The 12,312-nt window shown below is 57.0% G+C and overlaps 4 non-coding genes across 4 annotated transcripts in view; 3 read left to right on the top strand and 1 right to left on the bottom strand.

Annotated features, from left to right (window-relative positions):
• Positions 1–1,808: 1,808 nt before the first annotated feature.
• On the bottom strand, positions 1,809–2,000 carry LOC140214584 (U2 spliceosomal RNA). The gene has a single exon (XR_011891521.1). It is a non-coding gene; the product is annotated as a U2 spliceosomal RNA (small nuclear RNA).
• Positions 2,001–7,386: 5,386 nt separating this feature from the next.
• LOC140214576 (small subunit ribosomal RNA) lies at positions 7,387–9,201 on the top strand. The gene has a single exon (XR_011891513.1). It is a non-coding gene; the product is annotated as a small subunit ribosomal RNA (ribosomal RNA).
• A 1,574-nt stretch (positions 9,202–10,775) lies between these two features.
• LOC140214581 (5.8S ribosomal RNA) lies at positions 10,776–10,928 on the top strand. Its single transcript, XR_011891518.1, has one exon. It is a non-coding gene; the product is annotated as a 5.8S ribosomal RNA (ribosomal RNA).
• A 1,146-nt stretch (positions 10,929–12,074) lies between these two features.
• The window catches only part of LOC140214579 (large subunit ribosomal RNA), a 3,959-nt gene continuing 3,721 nt past the window's right edge, over positions 12,075–12,312 (top strand). The window contains exon 1 of the ribosomal RNA XR_011891516.1: positions 12,075–12,312. This exon is cut by the window's right edge and continues 3,721 nt beyond it. This is a non-coding gene — a ribosomal RNA (large subunit ribosomal RNA).

Raw genomic sequence — 12,312 nt, forward strand, 5'->3', positions numbered from 1 at the left:
TGAATGTGCCGACCACGCGTCGCGGGTCGCGTATAGAGCCAACCGTTGGCAAGCACGCGTCTAGCGTAGCAGCAGAACCGATCGCGGTTGCGATAACCCATCGTTGGCAGCGAAAAAGAAAAACACCCACACGCAGTTTGTAGCAATAACCGTACAAATCAATGTGGTTTTAAATATAGCTTCACTGGTCACCCAAGAAGGGCACCGAAACTTTCTCATGACGCACACCGCTGTAGTCCACAAAGAACAAAGCGCACAAAATAGATATGATACAGCCGCACCGCATTATTTCGTGTTTTCAGCATTTCATTACTTTCGTGTGCATGCGCGCTAGGGCCACGCAGGCCAGGAGTAAAAGGCACGAAAAGAAAAAAAAAAAAAAAAATGATACGCAATCCTAAGCTTTGACTTGACTGCTGTGGCACTCGCATTTGTGTTCTTTACCTTAGGCGAACGCAATGCGCAAACTGAACTGGAATTTCCAATAATGGAAATTCCTGTTTGGCTCATATTTGCGTTTTTCGCCCGAGCAAGCGCTTCACTGCACTACGCTTTGCCCCTTCAACGTGGCTACACTGCCCGGCAGGCGTGTTCTGCGTAGGGCCGAACCTGCAGGCAAAAAGCATGGGCGCCGCCATCTTGTTGAGAGCGGCGCCAGGGACACAATCGCGCCTAGCTCATTGAGTTTTCCCCCAAAACTGAAAAAAATTTGACTTCATTAAACGAGAAAGATGCCACGAGTGCCCCAACAAAAAGCTTTGAGGATTACCGAAGGGTAACTGAGGGCGACGCAACGGGCTCTGGAAAGAAGGATGATGGGTGTGGCGTCACGGGGGGATCGGAATAGAGCAGATTGGGGTGTGCGAGAAGAAACGCTCGTTAATGACACCAAAGTTTAAACCAGGAAAAACAAATGGGCATGCGCAGGGCATGCAATCTGGGGGGAAGATAACCGGTGGCCATTAAGGGTTACAGACTGAATTCCAAGAGGAGGGAAGCGTAGCAGGGGGTGGCAGAAAGTTAGGAGGGCAGATTAGATTAGGGACTACATGGCGACAATCGGCACCTGACCGGGGTACTTGGAGGATCATGGCAGATGCCTTTGCCCTGCAGTGGGCGTAGCCAGGATGATGATGATGATGATGTTCATGATGAAAAGGTAGCAACAGGTCTTCGTAACATACAGGTTAGAAAGATGAGGCACCTTTTAACCCTTGAATATATTTCGCCACATTTGGGCATACGACAAGTTTGTTTTCGAGGCGCTCGGTCCCACTGCTGCGAAAATGTGTACACAAAGGCTGCACAGTAGTTGCCAGAAATCGGGCACTCTATTTTTCTTTCATAGGGAATCTTTCTTCCACTTGGGCAGCGGATTTCGGCGGCAGGGCGAGCTTGCGTGGCCGCGGTGGTTTACGGATCCAAGCGATAGTGAACTCCAAAATCCAGTGTTGGCTTTGAGTGGGATTCATATTGATTGCGAACCCCACGGCTAATCCTACCCCCCATCCCCCCAAGTGGCTCTTTACAGGAGACAATCATTCAGAGACATCGGACAAATAGGAATTCTGGTTCTTTCTTTTGCTTTCATTAATTTTTCTCGAAGCCCATAACTAGAAATTTGCTGGAGCGGCTGTCCCATTTGCGACGCAACAAGTGCGACGCTACACACAGATGGAGTGGCAGTTTAATTACTCTCGTGGTCCGCGAACCGGCATCGTTGCGTGTAGTATAGGAATGGTGCGTGTCAAGTCACTGCTCGCGTTGAGCTTGTGCTCTTCATTTTGATTGAATGAAGTCTCACCTAAGTGAGCGGGGCCGATCCCGGAGGTAGTGCAATACCGGGCCGACCTGCGGCGGAGGTGAAGCAGGCTTCAAGCACTCCGCCAACTTCCAAAAATAGGTTTAATATCGTGGGTCCATATAGAACCCGTATCAGATATTAAGCTGATAAGAACAGATACTACACTTTGATCTTAGCCAAAAGGCCGAGAAGCGATGTCCTTCACTTCACTTCATTGTACTACTGCCTTGTGGGCGCCCTGCCGACATGGGTAACCTCAGCAACAGCGTGGGCAATATTATAAAATTCAGCCTGTGTACAGACTCAACGCTCCCTATCTCACGGATGAACTCGCAACGCCTCAGTCTTTCGCTGTTAACGAAACGCTGTCGCGTAGAAACGAGACCCGAGTGCAAGCTTGCTTGTAACGCGAAACCAACCAAGGCAACCTCGTAGAAAACGGAACAGGCGAGCGGAAAAAAACGCGCCAGGGGAATGCTTACTTCCGTCTGAATGCGACCGCTCAAGGTGACCTTCCTTGAGGGCTTCGTTTCAAGCCCGTGTGCAATTGTAATATACTACGCGCATTTCCTTCATTTCTTTTTATTTACCGCAAGGCCCACTGAAAATTTTGATACGGCACAGGCCGGGACGGATCGCAACGTGTCGATTCGACCGGTAGAATTAGGTAGCATGCCCCATGTACGAAGACGAGCAACATAGAAGTGAATGACAAAATAAATATAGAAAACGCTGCACACTCCTTCCCACCGGAAACATAGAGGGGAGAAAGATCGCCATCTGAAACACAGGCATTGTAAAAAAAAAAAAAAAAGTGCTACCTCATCATCTTTACCATTACCGTGTGTGTGTATGTATATATGCATGTGTGTGTGTGTGTGTGTGTGTGTGTGTTTGTGTATTTATATATATATATATATATATATACGCACACATGCTAGCATAGCTTAAACGCAGCTGGAAAGCTCAGCCTTGCACAAGAACCACCCCCTGTCGCAAACCCCTTTGAAACATTCAAATGGGAAACACGAGTACAGCGAGGTCGTTCGAACCTGGCGCCAAAACGCATTAGCGCCATCTGTGTACGGAACTAGGAAAACCTGCGGACTTTGCAATACAGAAAGAAAGGTAGATGGCGCGAGCTAACGCTCCATTGCATACTAAGAACGAGAGTTAGTGAATAATGGCAGAAACGTCTTGGGAAGAGAAAAAAAAAAAAAAAAAACGCGCAACAGTTGTTGGCTTGTGCAAGCACTCTATGTTACAGCGATTAAAGAGCATAGCATCTTCTACAACAGCAGCTACAAAAAGAAGAAGAACGTGAGAGAGGGAGAGACACAGGCGTGTTTCTTTGGAATGCAGAGCATGCAGCACATACTATAAAGTGCCAAAGAGACGGGGAAAGCAGATGGCGCGAAGGTGTATGTCCTCAAAGCTTGAAAGCAATTTCTAAATTACAACATGTACCGAAGTCCACCTACTCTCATCAGGTTGCTCCCGCCTCCAGTTGCGTTTAAAGTGAAATTACAGTCGCCTCAAAGGCAGACAGAGAGAGAGTGAAAATAGGTACACTTGCTTCGCGCAGCTGCAGCCGTTCAAATTTTACAGCAAGAGCACTCCCGAAAGCACAAAGTCCGCTGCCGCCTGGGCGCAATGCGCTCGCTTCAGTAAATTGCCGTGCTGGCCTCGGCAACCAAGAGGTGTAGTGCGGCAGACTGCTGCATTGTAGCACACCGGAAACCGTGCAGACGTAAGCGATCGCCTCGACATCGCTGCGAGCGCTCGAAGAGACAAAGTCCGAAACCACGTGTGCCGGGGCGGTGCGAGCGCGACGCCTTTGACGCAACTTTTGCGTACAAGCCGCCGCACCGCCACGACGGAATCGCTGGCATCCCGCACGCAGCTGCATTGTGTCACGCCGGCAATCGTTGAAACACCACGCAGTCGTCGGCGTCGGCCCCGACATGGTTGCGAGCGCTGGAAGAGACAAAGTCCGAAACCGCGTGTGCCGGGGCGGCGCGAGCGCGACGCCTTTGACGCAACTTTTGCGTACAAGCCGCCGCACGGACACGACGGAGCCGGTGTCACCCTGCAGAGGGCTGCACTATAGCACGCCGGGAACCGGCAAAGAACCGCGCAGACGTCGTCGTTGGCCGCGGCGTTGCCGCGAGCACGCGAAGAGACAAAGTCCGAAACGACGTCAGCCGGGGCGTCGAGCACGCCGCCCGCACTGTTCGCACGCGTGCTCGGAAATGGCGAAGGGGCCGCGCTAGCGTGCCTTGAATCGGTGAGCGGCGGTACCGCGGCAATCGCCAGAGCTCGAATCCGCCCTGCAAAAGCCAAATATAGGCGCTCGGCTCGGCGCAGTACGCCGCCGCGTCGCACGAGTACGGCCCCATGGAGGTCTGGGCACTTATCGCTGCTACTGTAAGGGGCCGTACGGCCCCGGCCGACATTGTACCGTAGTGCGATTTTCGTCTTGCGCGTGCTCGTGGCGGTGTCCGCGCACCGTTCCGAAGTCGACAATCGTGCCCACGACTACGCGAGCGCTGGAAGAGACAAAGTCCGAAACCGCGTGTGCCGGGGCGGCGCGAGCGCGACGCCTTTGACGCAACTTTTGCGTACAAGCCGCCGCACGGCCACGACGGAGCCGGTGTCACCCTGCAGAGGGCTGCACTATAGCACGCCGGGAACCGGCAAAGAACCGCGCAGACGTCGTCGTTGGCCGCGGCGTTGCCGCGAGCACGCGAAGAGACAAAGTCCGAAACGACGTCAGCCGGGGCGTCGAGCACGCCGCCCGCACTGTTCGCACGCGTGCTCGGAAATGGCGAAGGGGCCGCGCTAGCGTGCCTTGAATCGGTGAGCGGCGGTACCGCGGCGATCGCCAGAGCTCGAATCCGCCCTGCAAAAGCCAAATATTGGCGCTCGGCTCGGCGCAGTACGCCGCCGCGTCGCACGAGTACGGCCCCATGGAGGTCTGGGCACTTATCGCTGCTACTGTAAGGGGCCGTACGGCCCCGGCCGACATTGTACCGTAGTGCGATTTTCGGCTTGCGCGTGCTCGTGGCGTAGTCCGCGCACCGTTCCGACGTCGACAATCGTGCCCACGACTACGCGAGCGCTGGAAGAGACAAAGTCCGAAACCGCGTGTGCCGGGGCGGCGCGAGCGCGACGCCTTTGACGCAACTTTTGCGTACAAGCCGCCGCACGGACACGACGGAATCGCTGGCATCCCGCACGCAGCTGCATTGTGTCACGCCGGCAATCGTTGAAACACCACGCAGTCGTCGGCGTCGGCCCCGACATGGTTGCGAGCGCTGGAAGAGACAAAGTCCGAAACCGCGTGTGCCGGGGCGGCGCGAGCGCGACGCCTTTGACGCAACTTTTGCGTACAAGCCGCCGCACGGCCACGACGGAGCCGGTGTCACCCTGCAGAGGGCTGCACTATAGCACGCCGGGAACCGGCAAAGAACCGCGCAGACGTCGTCGTTGGCCGCGGCGTTGCCGCGAGCACGCGAAGAGACAAAGTCCGAAACGACGTCAGCCGGGGCGTCGAGCACGCCGCCCGCACTGTTCGCACGCGTGCTCGGAAATGGCGAAGGGGCCGCGCTAGCGTGCCTTGAATCGGTGAGCGGCGGTACCGCGGCGATCGCCAGAGCTCGAATCCGCCCTGCAAAAGCCAAATATTGGCGCTCGGCTCGGCGCAGTACGCGGCCGCGTCGCACGAGTACGGCCCCATGGAGGTCTGGGCACTTATCGCTGCTACTGTAAGGGGCCGTACGGCCCCGGCCGACATTGTACCGTAGTGCGATTTTCGGCTTGCGCGTGCTCGTGGCGTAGTCCGCGCACCGTTCCGACGTCGACAATCGTGCCCACGACTACGCGAGCGCTGGAAGAGACAAAGTCCGAAACCGCGTGTGCCGGGGCGGCGCGAGCGCGACGCCTTTGACGCAACTTTTGCGTACAAGCCGCCGCACGGCCACGACGGAGCCGGTGTCACCCTGCAGAGGGCTGCACTATAGCACGCCGGGAACCGGCAAAGAACCGCGCAGACGTCGTCGTTGGCCGCGGCGTTGCCGCGAGCACGCGAAGAGACAAAGTCCGAAACGACGTCAGCCGGGGCGTCGAGCACGCCGCCCGCACTGTTCGCACGCGTGCTCGGAAATGGCGAAGGGGCCGCGCTAGCGTGCCTTGAATCGGTGAGCGGCGGTACCGCGGCAATCGCCAGAGCTCGAATCCGCCCTGCAAAAGCCAAATATTGGCGCTCGGCTCGGCGCAGTACGCCGCCGCGTCGCACGAGTACGGCCCCATGGAGGTCTGGGCACTTATCGCTGCTACTGTAAGGGGCCGTAGGGCCCCGGCCGACATTGTACCGTAGTGCGATTTTCGTCTTGCGCGTGCTCGTGGCGGTGTCCGCGCACCGTTCCGAAGTCGACAATCGTGCCCACGACTACGCGAGCGCTGGAAGAGACAAAGTCCGAAACCGCGTGTGCCGGGGCGGCGCGAGCGCGACGCCTTTGACGCAACTTTTGCGTACAAGCCGCCGCACGGCCACGACGGAGCCGGTGTCACCCTGCAGAGGGCTGCACTATAGCACGCCGGGAACCGGCAAAGAACCGCGCAGACGTCGTCGTTGGCCGCGGCGTTGCCGCGAGCACGCGAAGAGACAAAGTCCGAAACGACGTCAGCCGGGGCGTCGAGCACGCCGCCCGCACTGTTCGCACTCGTGCTCGGAAATGGCGAAGGGGCCGTGCTAGCGTGCCTCGAATCGATCGGCCGGGGGCCCCGTAGGGCGACAGAAAGGCAATTGTGCAGGAAACCGTACTGGCCATTAGCGAGAAATTGCCGTTCGCGCATTCGGTAGACGCGCTGCGCTTTCACGACTTCGGCATTGTGCTGCCGACGTAAGCTTTCAATCTTGCTCGCGGCGTTACGAGGCGGCACGATTTTCGCCAAACGCTCGTCGAAAGTGGCACGAGTACGGCCCCATGGAGGTCTGGGTACTTATCGCTGCTATTATATGGGGGTCCCAGAGAGCAGTCGCCCCCAAAGCGACCTGGGTGTTTGATATGCGGCGGGCTTCGTGCCCGTCAAGCGTGTCCCCGGTATCGCTCCCGTGGATCCCACAGCTGACGTCTGCAGCCTCATCCGCTTGATGCGTTAGGGGCTGGTTGTCGGACGACGCTTTTTCCACGATATCGAAGTGTGTTCCGCATCGTCCTCGGACGAATCAAATACGAAAGCGCCGAAGGCGCGGGCGTGACCCGTCGCCTAGCGGCTTTGCCGTCTCGGCTACGTTGCAAGTGTCGGTCGGTCCACCAGTGCTGCGGGCTCGAGAGAAACCGCAAGCCGCGATCGAGTCGACACAACCGGTCTATCGAGAATGTTGCGTGCTTCTTGCCGCGTGGCGATACCCGGCCCTGCGGGGAGGGCGCCGTAGCGAGCTCGAACGCCGTCGTCTCGGACTGTGCAAAGTGCTACCCTTTGCGAGAACGAAGCGTGTTGGGGCGCCTGAAGGTGGCCTCGGCATCGCAAAAACGGCGTCCGGCCTGCTTGAAAGGCTGGACGCGCAGTTGAACGATTACCTGGTTGATCCTGCCAGTAATCATATGCTTGTCTCAAAGATTAAGCCATGCATGTCTAAGTACATGCCGAAATAAGGCGAAACCGCGAATGGCTCATTAAATCAGTTATGGTTCCTTAGATCGTTTCTTCCTACTTGGATAACTGTGGCAATTCTAGAGCTAATACATGCAGTGAGCCTGAAGCCCTTTGGGCGACGGGTGCTTTTATTAGACCAAGATCGATCGGGTTTCGGCCCGTATTGTGTGGTGACTCTGGATAACTTTGTGCTGATCGCATGGCCACGAGCCGGCGACGTTTCTTTCAAGTGTCTGCCTTATCAACTTTCGATGGTAGGTTACTTGCTTACCATGGTTGTTACGGGTAACGGAGAATCAGGGTTCGATTCCGGAGAGGGAGCCTGAGAAACGGCTACCACATCCAAGGAAGGCAGCAGGCGCGCAAATTACCCACTCCCGGCACGGGGAGGTAGTGACGAAAAATAACAATACGGGACTCTTTTGAGGCCCCGTAATTGAAATGAGTACACTCTAAATCCTTTAACGAGGATCAATTGGAGGGCAAGTCTGGTGCCAGCAGCCGCGGTAATTCCAGCTCCAATAGCGTATACTAAAGCTGCTGCGGTTAAAAAGCTCGTAGTTGGATCTCAGTTCCAGACGAGTAGTGCATCTACCCGATGCGACGGCTCGGACTGAACATCATGCCGGTCCTTTCTTGGTGCACTTCATTGTGTGCCTCGAGAAGGCCGGTGCTTTTACTTTGAAAAAATTAGAGTGCTCAACGCAGGCGAGTCGCCTGAATAAACTTGCATGGAATAATAGAACAAGACCTCGTTTCTGTTCTGTTGGTTTTTGGAATACGAGGTAATGATTAAGAGGGACAGACGGGGGCATTCGTATTGCGGCGCTAGAGGTGAAATTCTTGGACCGTCGCAAGACGAACTACTGCGAAAGCATTTGCCAAGAATGTTTTCTTTGATCAAGAACGAAAGTCAGAGGTTCGAAGGCGATCAGATACCGCCCTAGTTCTGACCATAAACGATGCCAACCAGCGATCCGCCTGAGTTACTCAAATGACTCGGCGGGCAGCTTCCGGGAAACCAAAGTGTTTGGGTTCCGGGGGAAGTATGGTTGCAAAGCTGAAACTTAAAGGAATTGACGGAAGGGCACCACCAGGAGTGGAGCCTGCGGCTTAATTTGACTCAACACGGGAAAACTTACCCGGCCCGGACACTGGGAGGATTGACAGATTGAGAGCTCTTTCTTGATTCGGTGGATGGTGGTGCATGGCCGTTCTTAGTTGGTGGAGCGATTTGTCTGGTTAATTCCGATAACGAACGAGACTCTAGCCTATTAAATAGGTGCGGGGTTCCCAGCACCTTACAACCTTCTTAGAGGGACAAGCGGCTCCTAGCCGCACGAAACAGAGCAATAACAGGTCTGTGATGCCCTTAGATGTCCGGGGCCGCACGCGCGCTACACTGAAGGAAGCAGCGTGTCTTTATCCCTGTCTGAAAGGACTGGGTAACCCGTGGAACTTCTTTCGTGATTGGGATAGGGGCTTGCAATTGTTCCCCTTGAACGAGGAATTCCCAGTAAGCGCGAGTCATAAGCTCGCGTTGATTACGTCCCTGCCCTTTGTACACACCGCCCGTCGCTACTACCGATTGAATGATTTAGTGAGGTCTTCGGACCGATGTCCGGCGCGGCCTTTCGGTTGCGCCGGTCTGTTGGAAAGATGACCAAACTTGATCATTTAGAGGAAGTAAAAGTCGTAACAAGGTTTCCGTAGGTGAACCTGCGGAAGGATCATTACCGGATTGTGAAGGGTGGCGAGCGCCATTGTTTCTACCCCGTGTGGGTGAAGCAGCTCGCTGCGCCCGACGCTTTCCGCCGCTGGCCCCGCTTGGACGCGGGGACGGCTATACCCGAACATGCCGGGGACTGCCTGAATTTTGAGGGGCGCCCCGTGCCAAATTTGTTGCGCCCAGTGGACGCCGGCTGCAACCTTGGACGGTTGGCTTGGCCGCGCCCGCGGGTAGAAACGGCGTAACGCACACTGGGTGGGCTTTCTGTCCGCTTTGGCGCTCTTGCGCGGAATGGGAGTAAGACGACCCGACCTGCTGCTTTGCCCAGTACGAGGGGAACGGCGAAGCGTGCGGTCGGTCAAGGAACTGACGGTCGAGAGCTAATGCCGCTGCCGCTTAGTACACACACGGAACCGTGGTGCGAGCGCTCTCCCGTCCTCCGCGGCAAACGCTGCCGAGTCTGAAAAGGCTGGCGGCTGCCGGTCGCTTCCTGCGGCGAGTATGGAGTAACGACCCGACTTTGTTGCCACCCAAGTACTAAAGGAACGGTGTGGCGCTCGGTCGGTCATGGAACTGTCGGTATGAGGGTGCGGCTGCCAAGTACGGAAGGAACCGTGGCCTAAAGTGCTCTCCCGTCCTCCGCGGCAAATGCCACCGAGTCCGAAAGGGCCGGAGGCTGCCGGTCGGCTCCTGCTCGTGACGCGCGAGGTGTCGAGATCGCGGTTTAATGCGACGACGTCTGCAGGCTATTCGCCCGCCGCCGAGGGAAAGGCGGCGTTGCTGCGAAGTACCGAAGGAAACGCGGCTTTGCTACGTCGGAAGCGTTCTGCGGTTAGCGGACTTGTGCGCTTTGGGAAGGCGCCGCACGTCGAAAGAGGAAGTACGGACAGACGAGGGACTGTAGTCCCGGTTTCGAACGCACTTGCGGCCAGGCCCTTGCTGGCTTCGTCTTCCGCCTCAAGTAGACTTGTTGTGGCGCCGGCGCAGGGAGCCGTCCCTGGCACTGGCCGAGTGGTTTTGGAGAGCTGCGCGAGTACGCGCGCCGGGCTCTTGTCTTTCGTCTCAAGTAGGCTGTTGGATCAACAGCGGTTATGCTGCGGCGATCTGCCGATGCGAAAGTGTGTGTGTGTTTGAGGCCCTTCTATGAACCTACTGCTGACTGAAGCGAAGCACGTCGATGGGGGTGAAGCCCTGCCCGTGGCCGTGTAGCCGTTAAAGACTCCACAGCGGCTTAGCCCTAATCATGGCTCTGTCGCTCTTTGCAATTTTTAGTGGAGCGATGTGAACGTGCACACGAGACACACGGGTCCGGTGGATGGTTGGCAGGTAAAACCGGCTTCGAGTGCGCGCAAACGGCATAAGGTGCCTCGAGGGCAAGCGAGGAAGGCGTGGGCGCAAAACACACGCGCGAGTAGCAGGAGTGGAGTGCCATTAGGCTTTCAGCTGCTGAGACGCGGCCGCCGAAAGAGCGAGACTGGAGGAGCGCACGCCGAAAGGCGCTCTTCGAAACCACACACAGGGAGACGCCACGTGCCTAAAACCCTGGTTGTACTGTACTGAATTGAACAAACTATTTTTCACGACTCTAAGCGGTGGATCACTCGGTTCTCGGGTCGATGAAGAACGCAGCCAGCTGCGAGACTTGGTGTGAATTGCAGGACACACTGAGCACTGATTCTTTGAACGCACATTGCGGCCTTGGGTCTTCCCTTGGCTTCGTCTGTCTGAGGGTCGGATCACATATCAAGAGAGACTTCGGCGCACAGGGAACGTGCGTCCGTCGACTCGTTTTGACCGCGTCGGCATCATGGACAGTACGTTGAGCGCTAAAGCCACGCGCCAGCGGCCTCACGAGAGGGAGACGGTGGCAAACCGTTGTGCCAATTCTTCGAAAAGACGGAAACGAGGCAATACTACTGCAGCGTGACGAGTGCGCGCCTCTAGTAAGACCGCCGCAGGATGGAGTCGGATACCTGCAGGGAAAGAGCGGTCCAAGCACGAGGCGCGAACGTCTGTTGCCATGTAGCGCGCACGTTTGCGAGAGAGTCGGAAGCGCACGCTTGCGTGCACGGAAAACGTGGGAATGAAACGCCGGCCGATTCCCGCGCCGTGCGCAAAGCCAGCGCGATCGCAATTTGCGCTGTTTGCCTTCGAAGTACGTCGAGCTCCAGAGCTGGTCGCTCGTTCACGTCACCGCAGCTGTGTGGGCGCCCTTCCGGGCTTCGTCGCAGGAATGGGAATCGGCAGATTCTTGCGAGGAGCGGGGAGGAGAAGGGTGGCCCCCGAAAGCGGTTCGACGCGACAGCGCCGTCTGCGAGCGAGAAGAGTCACGGCACGGCGGAGAATTGCCGCGAAACGGAAAATGTCTCCTTCGAGAGCGTGGGTGCCCCGTTGGCGGAGCTGAAGCGTTCCGTCGTAGTCCGCCGTCGGTCCAAGTGCTTCGCAGTCTCTGTCCCCTAAAGACTGGGCCACTCCAGTTGGGGCAGGGGCGACGCTACACGAGACGATGCCTCCCGCCAGGTTTTAGTCGCCCCTGCGGTGCCCGCTGAAGCGGCGCGCTGCTAAGGCGATCTTTGCCTCGGTGGTGTTTGGGCTTCAGACACGGTCGCTTACCACGCAACTGCTCGTGCGCCGCACGCGCGCAGGCGGTTCACCGCCTGCCAGCCTCGTCTATAAGTAGCTCCGTGTTGGGCGAAGGACGTGGTAGGGCGTCGCACTCGGTTGGCGCTGGGTTTTCGAACGTGTCGAGTCCTTTTCGGCATACCGCTCGTATGACGCACGCGCGCAGGCGTTGTGCCGCCTGCCAGCCTCGTCCGTAAGGACGTGGCAGGGCGTCGTACTCGGTCGTGCTGGAATGGGCGAAAGCGATGTATCCGTTGTCGACCTCAGATCAGGCGAGACAACCCGCTGAATTTAAGCATATCACTAAGCGGAGGAAAAGAAACCAACAGGGATTCCCCGAGTAGCTGCGAGCGAAACGGGACCGAGCCCAGCACCGAATCCCCCGTCCTTGCAGGCGGTCGGGAAATGTGGTGTATGGGAGGCGACGTTCTCGGGTGTTTGCGACGGTGCAAGTCCCCCTGACAGGGGCTTGTCCCAGAGTGGGTGCCAGGCCCGT

The sequence above is a fragment of the Dermacentor andersoni genome, unplaced genomic scaffold (genome assembly GCF_023375885.2).
Source record: "Dermacentor andersoni unplaced genomic scaffold, qqDerAnde1_hic_scaffold ctg00000482.1, whole genome shotgun sequence".
Lineage (NCBI taxonomy): Eukaryota > Metazoa > Arthropoda > Arachnida > Ixodida > Ixodidae > Dermacentor > Dermacentor andersoni.